Source organism: Lithobates pipiens, unplaced genomic scaffold, assembly GCF_037356315.1.
Source record: "Lithobates pipiens isolate NorthernLeopardFrog02 unplaced genomic scaffold, aLitPip1_a1.2 Scaffold_8, whole genome shotgun sequence".
Taxonomy (NCBI): Eukaryota; Metazoa; Chordata; class Amphibia; order Anura; family Ranidae; genus Lithobates; species Lithobates pipiens.
In genome coordinates, this window is record NW_027507903.1 from 384,846,303 (window position 1) to 384,859,577 (window position 13,275).

The window sequence follows — 13,275 nt, forward strand, 5'->3', positions numbered from 1 at the left end:
AGCACCGGGAGCAACAGTTGAAGTCACCTTCCCTCTTCCCTTCACCTCCACTTATAGAGGACACCCCACTATTTTTCTCACCACTTTTTGGGACATTATTCTATTTCATTTTCTATATTTTACTTTTCAACTTTAGTGTCATTTTTATTTTTATTTTTATTTTTTACTTTTTACATTTTACCACATTTTTTCACCTTTTGCATTTTTACACATTTTTACCATATGTAATTACTTTTTGCACGTACTTTTAATCACAGTTGCACTATGTGAGGACCCAATATATGGAACAGATAATCGGACTATATATATTTCAATCTTCATACTATTGGTCTTCACCTTTTGACCCTTATAGTTCCTTTTTTCACATTACTAGCAATTATATTTTGGCATTTTGTCACTGGCACTCTGCACTTTAATATTGGCATTTAGTAACTGTATGTTGCTTTAATTAATTTATGGCTCATTAATTTATGATTTCCATGACATTTATGGTTTTTAAGATATAATGATCGTTTGTTGATAAGCACATTTATACCAGTTGGGAACACATATTTATTTTTATTTTCATTCTTATTTTCTATCTCTATTTTATTTTATTATCCAGCATGCTGGAAAATTCTTGCTTATTGCTTATCTGAATTTTAAATACTAAATGGTATAGCGCCAAACCTATTCCCTCCCCCACTTTACCTCTCTGTTTCCACCCTCATTGGGTTGAAATTAAAATAGGGGCTGCTTTTACCAGAATCATAATCCATAGCGCGACCTAAACCCCCTCGTTCTTATCATTCATTTGGAGCTCCCCAACTCCAAACTATAGGTTGCAGCAATGGACCTCTTTAAATATGTCAGTAGCAGAGCCATTAATCTGACTGAAGTTTTCAACCAGGAGCAGGTAGCCAACAAACAAGATCTAGATAGCCTGTTCAAACAGTTAAAACACAACCTTGAAAAACAACTAAGAGTTTGGTGGGACATAGCCATCTTGGAGATGTATATCTCAGAAAAAATAACACCAAGAAGGCTAAGATGGGACGTCTCCCCCAATGATGCTTTAAATGATAAAAACCTAATGGAAGATTGGTATAAGTTTTTTAATGAAAGTGAAACACTGTTACTACAAAAAATAGTAGTAAGGAGACAAGTTAAACTTAAAAACATTGAAATTGAGATTTCACACATTAGGGATCAAATGTTACCATATAATGACACAAATGAATACAAAGAGAAAGAAAAAAACTTACAAGAAGTAATTAAGAAATATGACAAAGATATCCAACAGAAAAAACAGAAAAAGTTCCGGAGAGACGTGCTAGATTACAAAAATCAACAAGTGTACAAATGGCAGATGGACACCACTTATACAGAGGAAGAAAATGACATATCCATGGGAGAGGACTCAGAAGAAGAACAAACCAACAGAGGAGAAGAAGTATGGCGACTAATTTTACCTATCTAATAAAAATGGAATTTTAAAAGACATACTACACCATGGATATGCTTCTTACTCATTACATATAATCGAGCACGGCATACGAATGGAGGAACGAGGGACTCCCAGAACCACAATAGAGGCAAGCCAGAGAGCAACACAGTGGCTAATACTGTGAAGGCTGATCCACCCCGGACGGGGTCATAACTCTGGTGAGAGCAATTGCATAAGTGGTCACAGAGCACCGGGAGCAACAGTTGAAGTCACCTTCCCTCTTCCCTTCACCTCCACTTATAGAGGACACCCCACTATTTTTCTCACCACTTTTTGGGACATTATTCTATTTCATTTTCTATATTTTACTTTTCAACTTTAGTGTCATTTTTATTTTTATTTTTATTTTTTACTTTTTACATTTTACCACATTTTTTCACCTTTTGCATTTTTACACATTTTTACCATATGTAATTACTTTTTGCACGTACTTTTAATCACAGTTGCACTATGTGAGGACCCAATATATGGAACAGATAATCGGACTATATATATTTCAATCTTCATACTATTGGTCTTCACCTTTTGACCCTTATAGTTCCTTTTTTCACATTACTAGCAATTATATTTTGGCATTTTGTCACTGGCACTCTGCACTTTAATATTGGCATTTAGTAACTGTATGTTGCTTTAATTAATTTATGGCTCATTAATTTATGATTTCCATGACATTTATGGTTTTTAAGATATAATGATCGTTTGTTGATAAGCACATTTATACCAGTTGGGAACACATATTTATTTTTATTTTCATTCTTATTTTCTATCTCTATTTTATTTTATTATCCAGCATGCTGGAAAATTCTTGCTTATTGCTTATCTGAATTTTAAATACTAAATGGTATAGCGCCAAACCTATTCCCTCCCCCACTTTACCTCTCTGTTTCCACCCTCATTGGGTTGAAATTAAAATAGGGGCTGCTTTTACCAGAATCATAATCCATAGCGCGACCTAAACCCCCTCGTTCTTATCATTCATTTGGAGCTCCCCAACTCCAAACTATAGGTTGCAGCAATGGACCTCTTTAAATATGTCAGTAGCAGAGCCATTAATCTGACTGAAGTTTTCAACCAGGAGCAGGTAGCCAACAAACAAGATCTAGATAGCCTGTTCAAACAGTTAAAACACAACCTTGAAAAACAACTAAGAGTTTGGTGGGACATAGCCATCTTGGAGATGTATATCTCAGAAAAAATAACACCAAGAAGGCTAAGATGGGACGTCTCCCCCAATGATGCTTTAAATGATAAAAACCTAATGGAAGATTGGTATAAGTTTTTTAATGAAAGTGAAACACTGTTACTACAAAAAATAGTAGTAAGGAGACAAGTTAAACTTAAAAACATTGAAATTGAGATTTCACACATTAGGGATCAAATGTTACCATATAATGACACAAATGAATACAAAGAGAAAGAAAAAAACTTACAAGAAGTAATTAAGAAATATGACAAAGATATCCAACAGAAAAAACAGAAAAAGTTCCGGAGAGACGTGCTAGATTACAAAAATCAACAAGTGTACAAATGACAGATGGACACCACTTATACAGAGGAAGAAAATGACATATCCATGGGAGAGGACTCAGAAGAAGAACAAACCAACAGAGGAGAAGAAGTATGGCGACTAATTTTACCTATCTAATAAAAATGGAATTTTAAAAGACATACTACACCATGGATATGCTTCTTACTCATTACATATAATCGAGCACGGCATACGAATGGAGGAACGAGGGACTCCCAGAACCACAATAGAGGCAAGCCAGAGAGCAACACAGTGGCTAATACTCAGGGCCAGATTAAGAACATCGTGGGCCTGGTGCTGAGGATTTTGGTGGGGCCTTTTATAAACAATAAATAAATAAAAATGCTAACTATTTTTTGTTATAACAAATTAAATTAAAGAGAGAGAAGGAGGATGAGAGAGAGAGAGAGAAAGGGATGAAAGAGGTGTGAGGGGTAAGGGAGGGAGAATGACAGAGAAAGGGGGGGATGAGAGAGAGGATGCACATGAGCATGTTTGGGAATGACATCAACGCAGCCTGGCCAAGGCAAATGACGGAAGGTACAGAACCCAGAAGGAAGACTGGGTGAAGGTGGAAGTGCCCGGGCCCCGCTGGATTGATCACAGCACAGCACCGGAAGGCTCAGTCTGACAATTTAAGTGTAACCTAATGTGCTAATATGCTGGGCATACTTGTACATTATGGCATAACCTACCCAAGGGCCTCTAAAAAGTAGTACTGTTAGAAAAAATTACTACCGCTTTACTATCACCGGAGCCTCTCATGGGGCCCCTACTGACCCTGTGGCCCTTGGGCAGTGCCTAAGTACATAGTGGTCAACATTTCAAAAATATTTTCAGGGACGCTTTTTTTACAAGTGCTATATTTAGAGTAGCTGACATCCCCCGTGTTCCTCTATACATCACAATAGTAATTACAAAATAAAATAAGTACTAATAATGGGGCATAACAAATATGAGGACTGTGAGATTTCCTTTAGTTGAACTGACAAAAGTGTCCATTCTAGAGCTGGAAACATTGAGGAACATATAATTTTAACATATAATTTTAACATATAATTTTAAAGAACAATTTTTGTAGGTAAGAGGCATAGGGGAGGAGTATGGATGGTATAAAAGTGGGAAGTATGTGCAGGTGAGGGAGAGGAATGTGGAGGGTCTAACAGTGGGCCCTATGTACATGAGAGGAGTGCAGAGGGTATGGCAGAAGGCACTATGTACAGGAGAGGAGTGTGAAGGGTAAGACAGTGGGCAGTATGCACAGCAGAGGAGTGTAGAGGGTATGACATTGGGCACTATATATAAGAGAAGAGTGTGGAGGGTATGACAGTGGGCACTATGTACAGGAGAGTAGGACAGTAAGCAGTAATTACAGGAGAGGAGTGTGGAGGGAGGGTATGACGGTGGGCACTATGTATAGGAGAGGAGTATGGAGGGTATGACAGTTAGTAGTATGTACAGGAGTGAAGGGTATGACAGTGGGCACTATGTATAGGAGAGAAGTGTTGGAGGTATGACAGTGGGCACTATGTATATGAGAGGAGTATGGAGGGTATGATAGTGAGTAGTATGTACAGGAGAGGAGTGTGAAGGGTACGACAGTGGACACTATGTACAGGAGAGAAGTGTATGACAGCGGGCACTATGTACAGGTGAGGAGTGTGTAGGATATGACAGCGGGCGTTATGTATAGGAGAGAAGTGTGGAGGGTATGACAGTGAGCAGTATGTACAGGAGAGAGGTGTGGAGAGTATGACAGTGGGCACTATGTATAGGAGAGAAGTGTGGAGAGTATGACAGTGGGCACTATGTATAGGAGAGAAGTGTGGAGAGTATGACAGTGGGCACTATGTATAGGAGAGAAGTGTGGAGAGTATGACAGTGGGCACTATGTATAGGAGAGAAGTGTGGAGAGTATGACAGTGGGCACTATGTATAGGAGAGAAGTGTGGAGAGTATGACAGTGGGCACTATGTATAGGAGAGGAGGATGAAGTAATCTGGGAAGGAAAAATGTAAAGGTTTGTGGAAGGATGATTAGGGACTGCGTAGTGGTTAAGCGGGCCAGACATGGATTGAAATTACACCAATGAAGCAGAGACCAGCCATAGTCGATCTATGTATGGGCTAGCTGGTTTTACACAAGTCAACCTATTAACCGACTTGAGTACAACCAGCCTGTCAGGTTTTCCCCAAAACAATCAGTGCTGCCAGCTATAGTTAGCAACACTAATCATTGTATTCACTGGCAGAACACAATAACACTGCGGGAGTGATTGTCCCATTCACAGGTCAGCAGGTGAGAGGGTGTGTGGGGACAAGCTGGGGAGAGATACTAGTCAGTCCCTGGGTAGGCGCTGGTTAGTATCAGAGCCAGATACACACAGGTTACATACGCCAAGATCATTAGAGCGAGAGCAATAATTCTAGCACTAGACCTCCTCTGTAACTCTAAACATGTAACCTGTAAAAAAATGTAAAGCATGGCTTATTACACAACAAAAAATCGTGATAACTTTAGTGTTTTTTTTTATGAATGAAACAGTTTCTTTCCAACATAAAAAGTTGCAAATAACACCATTTTATTCCATAGGGTGTCGGCTAAAACAATATATAATGCTTGAGGGTTCTGAGTAATTTTCTAGCATAAAAAAATGATGATTTTTACATGTAGGAGAGAAGTCTCAGAATGGGCCTGGGTGGCAAGGGGTTAATTATCATAAGTAATATACAAATAATTATTATAAGCACTGTGAGGTCATCCTCTCAGTCTGCTGCAGAGTGTTCCAGCTTGTATTTATACTGCCGCTCTGTATGTAGCTTCTGACAGGCTGCGCAAGAACCATAGATGATAGCAGCCCCATATTTTAACCAGTGCTGGGGTGGGTCTTTAGCTACCTACCCCCCAAATATGGGGTCTCTGTGACTCCTGATCGCCGAGCTACAATCCTCGAAGTCAATCTTTTTTTTTTTTCTTTTGGATTTTTTTTTTTTTTTTTGGGCAAATGGGCCTATCTTGAGAAAGGGGCCTGGAGCTGCAGCTCCAATAGCCCCTATGTTAATCCGGCCCTGCTTATACTGTGAAGGCTGATCCACCCCGGACGGGGTCATAACTCTGGTGAGAGCAATTGCATAAGTGGTCACAGAGCACCGGGAGCAACAGTTGAAGTCACCTTCCCTCTTCCCTTCACCTCCACTTATAGAGGACACCCCACTATTTTTCTCACCACTTTTTGGGACATTATTCTATTTCATTTTCTATATTTTACTTTTCAACTTTAGTGTCATTTTTATTTTTATTTTTATTTTTTACTTTTTAAATTTTACCACATTTTTTCACCTTTTGCATTTTTACGCATTTTTACCATATGTAATTACTTTTTGCACGTACTTTTAATCACAGTTGCACTATGTGAGGACCCAATATATGGAACAGATAATCGGACTATATATATTTCAATCTTCATACTATTGGTCTTCACCTTTTGACCCTTATAGTTCCCTTTTTCACATTACTAGCAATTATATTTTTGCATTTTGTCACTGGCACTCTGCACTTTAATATTGGCATTTAGTAACTGTATGTTGCTTTAATTAATTTATGGCTCATAAATTTATGATTTCCATGACATTTATGGTTTTTAAGATATAATGATCGTTTGTTGATAAGCACATTTATACCAGTTGGGAACACATATTTATTTTTATTTTCATTCTTATTTTCTATCTCTATTTTATTTTATTATCCAGCATGCTGGAAAATTCTTGCTTATTGCTTATCTGAATTTTAAATACTAAATGGTATAGCGCCAAACCTATTCCCTCCCCCACTTTATAAATACTTGTAACTTGACTGTTGCCCTTGTGGTTGATATGCATATGATAATCGTTACACAGTTTTCTCACACACATCTTCATTTTCATCATCCATGATGTATGCCTGCTTATGCCAAACACGTCTCAACGTCTTGGGATGCCATACGGACACCCACTTGACAGATTCCCTGTGATCCGTTGTTAGGTTACGTTCTAGCCAACCCCACTGTAGGGTGACACTCGGGATCCCCTTCGTATAGAGCCGTGGGCTCCCTAGTTCATCCTACTCTGTTCCACTTCTTGTACCGCTGAGCAAGTGGTCTGACCCTCCCCCCTTCTCCCCCCCCCCCCCCCCCCCCGCACAGTGCCACAAAGCTCGCTTTTCTCTCTTCAGTGACTTTATAAATACTGGTCTGTTCCTACCCACTCTCCTCATCCCCATTCGCTCCCCCCCACCCCCCTCCCTCTGACTCACCCGCACTACACTTAATATGACGGACGTACACTCCTCACGAGATGATCACACACCTCTATCTGACTTTGCTACTGGTACTAAAATTTACTCTATCAATATTAGAGGTCTAAACACCCCCGAGAAGAGATCGAAACTGCTTTACACCTTACGCAGAGCGCATGCACAGATAGCTCTCATACAAGAAATTCACTTTCGGACCGACTCCATTCCCAAACTACGAGACTCGCATTACCCTACTGTTTATCACGCCACGACGGCCGACTCGAAATCCAAAGGAGTCTCTGTGCTAATTTCTAAGCATTGCCCTCTCACTGTTACAGCAGTGCAATCAGACCCACTGGGTACATGCTCTAGAACGGGCACATAAGCACACCCTTGCCAATTCCAGTCTCACTGAACTTACCAAGGCCAGAGAAGAGCTCTTAGAGGAATTACAAATATCAGTTAAGCGCAAATTTGCTCTCACACACAAATTGTTCTATGAGTTTGGAAACAAAGCTGGCAAATTCTTAGCGAAAGCCCTAAAGAAAAACAAAATGTTACACACTATACATAAGATTGTAACCCCCGCTGGGAATTCTATTATTGCACCTGATGCCATAGCAAAACAATTTGTCCAATATTTCCAAACACTATATAATCTACCTCAGGCCTCCCATACAACAGATGCCTCACCTAGGGCCGATCTTATCAATGACTTTCTATCACAATATGCCCCGACACCCTTAACTACCCTAGACATGTCCTCGCTGGATACACCTATTTCATTAACGGAGATCAAAGAGACACTCAAACGATTAAAGTCAGGAAAAAGCCCAGGCCCAGACGGATTAACGGCTGCATACTATAAGTCCTTCCCTGATCTACTGTCCCCGCACCTAGTCGAGACCTTTAATGCTCTCCCACAATCTAATAGAAATAACTCAGATTTTCTAGAAGCACATATTACCCTAATACCCAAGCCAGATAAAGATCCCTCTTTAGTCACTAACTACCGCCCTATTTCTTTACTCAATGTTGATTTGAAAATATATGCCAAAATTCTAGCAAATCGCCTATCACCTCTACTCCCTGACCTGATCTCTACTGACCAGGTAGGTTTTGTCCCTGGCAGGGAAGCCAGGGATAATACCATTAAAGCAATAAACATTCACCACTGGCTCACCACATCTCGCACAGAGGGCTTCTTCCTTTCCCTAGATGCTGAGAAGGCGTTCGACAGGGTGGCATGGGATTATATGATCTCAACGTTACAATATATTGGAATTCCTCCTCGGATGTTGCAAATGATACAGCTTCTATACTCATCTCCTACAGCGAAGATAAAAGTTAATGGCCACCTGTCGAAAGCCTTCTCTATTACCAATGGCACGCGCCAAGGGTGCCCTCTCTCCCCGCTCATCTTTGTGCTTACCTTAGAGCCGCTCCTTAACATGCTCAAAGAAAATCAAAACATCGTTGGGATATCGGTCAACAACAAGACATACAAACTCGCTGCATACGCAGATGATATCTTGCTCTTCCTCTCCAACCCTGTCATCTCCATTCCCAACTTATTACGAGACTTGGACACTTCCCGCGCAATATCCAATCTGAAGATCAATTTCGATAAATCGAAAGCATTACCGGTCACCCTACCAGAACGGCTAGTAACACAATGTAAGGGAAACTATCCTTTTCATTGGGAACATCATACATTAACATACTTGGGTATTAAACTCCCTAACACTCTCTCCCAATTATATGAATGCAACTTCGGCCCAATGCTCCTGAACATACAAGAAGACCTCCTGAAATGGCACAGGATGTCTTTTTCATGGTTTGGGAGGATTGCTATTTTAAAAATGAATATGCTCCCAAGATTGCTATATCTATTGCAAGCTATACCTATTGATCTCCCCAAAGCGTTTTTCAACGCATACAAAAAGATATGCAGAAACTTTATATGGTCTCACAGATCCCCACGCCTAAGTTGGGCGAAACTCATCCTTCCCAAGACAAAAGGGGGCCTAGGAGTGCCAGACATTCACACTTATTACCACGCCAACCTTTTACAGAGGATAGTAGACTGGCACCTACACCATAATTCCAAAGCTTGGGTTCAGTTAGAACAAACAATGATTCCTCTCCCGCTGATCAATTTACCGTGGATTCCTAAATCTTGTATCCCTGAGGCGTGCACGACACACCCCTTAGTTGGACCCTCCATTCCTGCAATCAACCGAACATCAAACACTTGATGGCTTGATTGGCTTACAACTTCCAAAACGGCCCGATGACTCCTCTATCTGTCAACCCGGATTTTCCGCCGGGCATTGCACCCAGCGACCCCTCACGATCGCAACCCCAGCCCACGTATAGAGCACACCAATTTTTCCGACATAAAACTCTGCTCTCCTACCCGGAGATGATAGCCGAATTTCCAGAGCTACAGCTACCACTTTTTAAGTTCCTACAAATTCAACACTTTTTTCACTCAACCAGACCACTTTCGTGTTGGTATAGAGAATTCACCCCTTTGAAAATCTATGCAATAGTGAGGAACCCCAAACACATATCATTTCCCAGATGATAACATTACTCACTGCAGATAGTTCACTGCACACCCCTATGAGGCAATTGTGGGAGACTGAGCTTTGTACCACCTTGACAAATGAGGACTGGATGTCGATCTATAACCACACACACAAGGGATCCATTAATGTTTCAACACAAGAAAACAGATACAAACTCTGTTCTAGATGGTACCGCACCCCCGACAAGGTTCATAAAATATTCCCTGATGTGTCCCCTATATGTTGGCGTTGTAATTCAGCAATGGGCTCTTTCCTCCATGTATGGTGGGATTGTCCGGTGATTTAAACGTTCTGGAAAGAAGTTCACGATAAAATCACACAAATAACAACCTATCAACCGGAATACTCCCCAGCCCAATACCTTTTACACCATACTCCCATATCTAACTGTAGTTATAAATAATCACTGACTCTACATATGATAAATGCAGCTACACAATGTATTCCCAGACGGTGGAAATCGACATTACCTCCCACTTTGGATGACTGGTACCGACAGATTAACAGAACCGAAGAAATGGAAAGACTCATCTTCCAATCACATGATAAACACGCCAAGTTTTCCCAGATATGGGCATGCTGGATTCATTTTCGGTCCTCTTCTATTCCTTCATCTCTCATTCACTCCGACCTGAGACGCTTCACACCAACCTAAATCCGTCACCCCTACTAACAATATTGCTTAATACCTACTGTTATTTCCAATTATATGTCAGTAACTGATGGTTTATACACCTGATTGTGATTGTATTACGATTACTGTATTGGCCTTGATTGTATTGATCCTTATACCTCAATAAATTGTTTGAAACTAATTATGTAGGTTAACCTTGACATCAGTTTTGCTGGACTGTGTTGGAAGTTCTGCTTGGTCATGTGTACAGTGAAGTGCCAGGACCAGGCTTGGTTGGACGTTTTGGGTATTAGACTTCTCAGAACCAATCAGTGGGTGTGCTGGGCCCCCGCTGAGGATTCCGGGAGGGGATACTTAAGATGTTGAGGTCACGTGTTCAAGGGAGGAGTTTGTGAGGCCTGTGTGGTCTGTTCTTGTTTCCAGGACTGGGGTAGTCCTGCGAGGGGTCCCGGTCACGGGGTGTTTGACATCCCGTAACATGCTTCTATGGGTTACCCCCAATAGACCCGCCTGGTCTGGGGTAGGGATCCGTCTGTGTCCGAGTCTCGGAACTGGCAGTAACTGAGGGAGGATTCAAGGTGTCCAGGTGTGCTCTTGGCTTGTGCACCCCCTCCATTTCTTCTACCCACCCCCCCGCCCCCTCCCTTACCACCCCTACAATAGAAGACTTTTAAGACTTTAAATTTCTGTTTACTCTGGCCTGTATGTACTCGCTCCTTGGTGTTACGAAATGGGTGGTTCATAAACCCACCTACCATTGGTAAGAGATCTTGTTCTGAAGCATACAGATTTCAAACGGCGTATCTTTCGCCTCCACAGTGAGCTCCCATTAGGGGTGGATGGACGAAAGATACAGGGCCCGTTTCCAACACTAATGATCTCACTGACGGAACCCTATGAACCCCCCCATAACAACTGTGGCCTATTGATTTGGCTTTTCTATGAATATAGATCACCCAAGTGCTGCCTCCGAACTTCCTAACTCTGCATCCCGCTCGTACTGAAAATTGGTGCTTTATACAACTCTCCACTTGAGAGGCAAGTTAGTCCCTTATATGTCTCGTTCATACCCCCCTACCCTATTCGAGTTGCCTCACCTATACCATCGGCTACATACACGCCACTCTCACTTGATTTAATTTACATTGTAATGATAAAAATTGATTGCCTACGATAACAATATTGCTTAATACCTACTGTTATTTCCAATTATATGTCAGTAACTGATGGTTTATACACCTGATTGTGATTGTATTACGATTACTGTATTGGCCTTGATTGTATTGATCCTTATACCTCAATAAATTGTTTGAAACTAATTATGTAGGTTAACCTTGACATCAGTTTTGCTGGACTGTGTTGGAAGTTCTGCTTGGTCATGTGTACAGTGAAGTGCCAGGACCAGGCTTGGTTGGACGTTTTGGGTATTAGACTTCTCAGAACCAATCAGTGGGTGTGCTGGGCCCCCGCTGAGGATTCCGGGAGGGGGTACTTAAGATGTTGAGGTCACGTGTTCAAGGGAGGAGTTTGTGAGGCCTGTGTGGTCTGTTCTTGTTTCCAGGACTGGGGTAGTCCTGCGAGGGGTCCCGGTCACGGGGTGTTTGACATCCCGTAACATGCTTCTATGGGTTACCCCCAATAGACCCGCCTGGTCTGGGGTAGGGATCCGTCTGTGTCCGAGTCTCGGAACTGGCAGTAACTGAGGGAGGATTCAAGGTGTCCAGGTGTGCTCTTGGCTTGGAGGGGCACCACAGCTCATGAAAGTGACCGGGGGAGGACTCTTCGGAGGAGGGCCAACAAGTGGCATCCTGAGAAGTGCCTGGTTACTGAGCTGGGAAGGACATTGACAAATTCACGTTTTTCCAGTACTACGAAGGAAACAGAGAACATGCCAGGTACTGAGGAAAAAAGGTTCCTGTTCACTTTCAGTTATAACTTGTCCACGTTCATAGAATGTTACAAGTTCTGAATCAACACGCTGATTGCCACGATCTCTGGCTAGAGATCTGTTCAGCCCTGAAGTGCCCAGCTGCGAGTGGCTACTCTCTGGGTGGTATTAGAGACTTTGTTATGTCTGCAGTTCAAGGTGCCTGAGTTCTTCCCCCTTGCCCTCTGTTCCTATACAAGACTGTGTTGTTGGATGTTACCCCTGCAAAATAAAACCTTTCAAAAGGACTTTATTGGTGTTAGCGTCCAAGTTGTTGGGTATTAACCCTGGGAACCCCTAGACGGGGAAGAACAAGCCAAGTGGAGGTAACCGGTAAGCCCAATAATTCAAGGCTGCCCTACAAAGGGTTATGGTCACTACATTTAATTTTAACATATTGAAAATTGATAATGAAAAACAACTTAAAGTGCAACATAAAAGGCATATCTCCTTCCTTTAAACATGGACCAATGGGCAATGAGTCAAAAACAACTTAAAGTGCAACAGAAGGCACATCATCTTCCTTGAAACATGGATAGTGAAAGCCTAGTATGTCCACATCATCAAAGAAGAATGAAAGAAAAAAAGCAAAGCATTCCTGAGCTTATAATTTCAAATTCTTTTTCAAAAAGTCAAGGATGTCTACATTGTCTGGGGAGAGTGTGGACCTCGTTGCAGTCGCTATGTCCCCTGCTGTTGAGAACACTCTCTTGGAAGGAACTGAAGAGCCTGGTACAGCGAGATAGCATCTTGCCATCTTGGCAATATGAGGGTATTTACACTCATTGCTTTTCCACTATGTCAGCGGATCACCATCCACTGTAATGCCACATG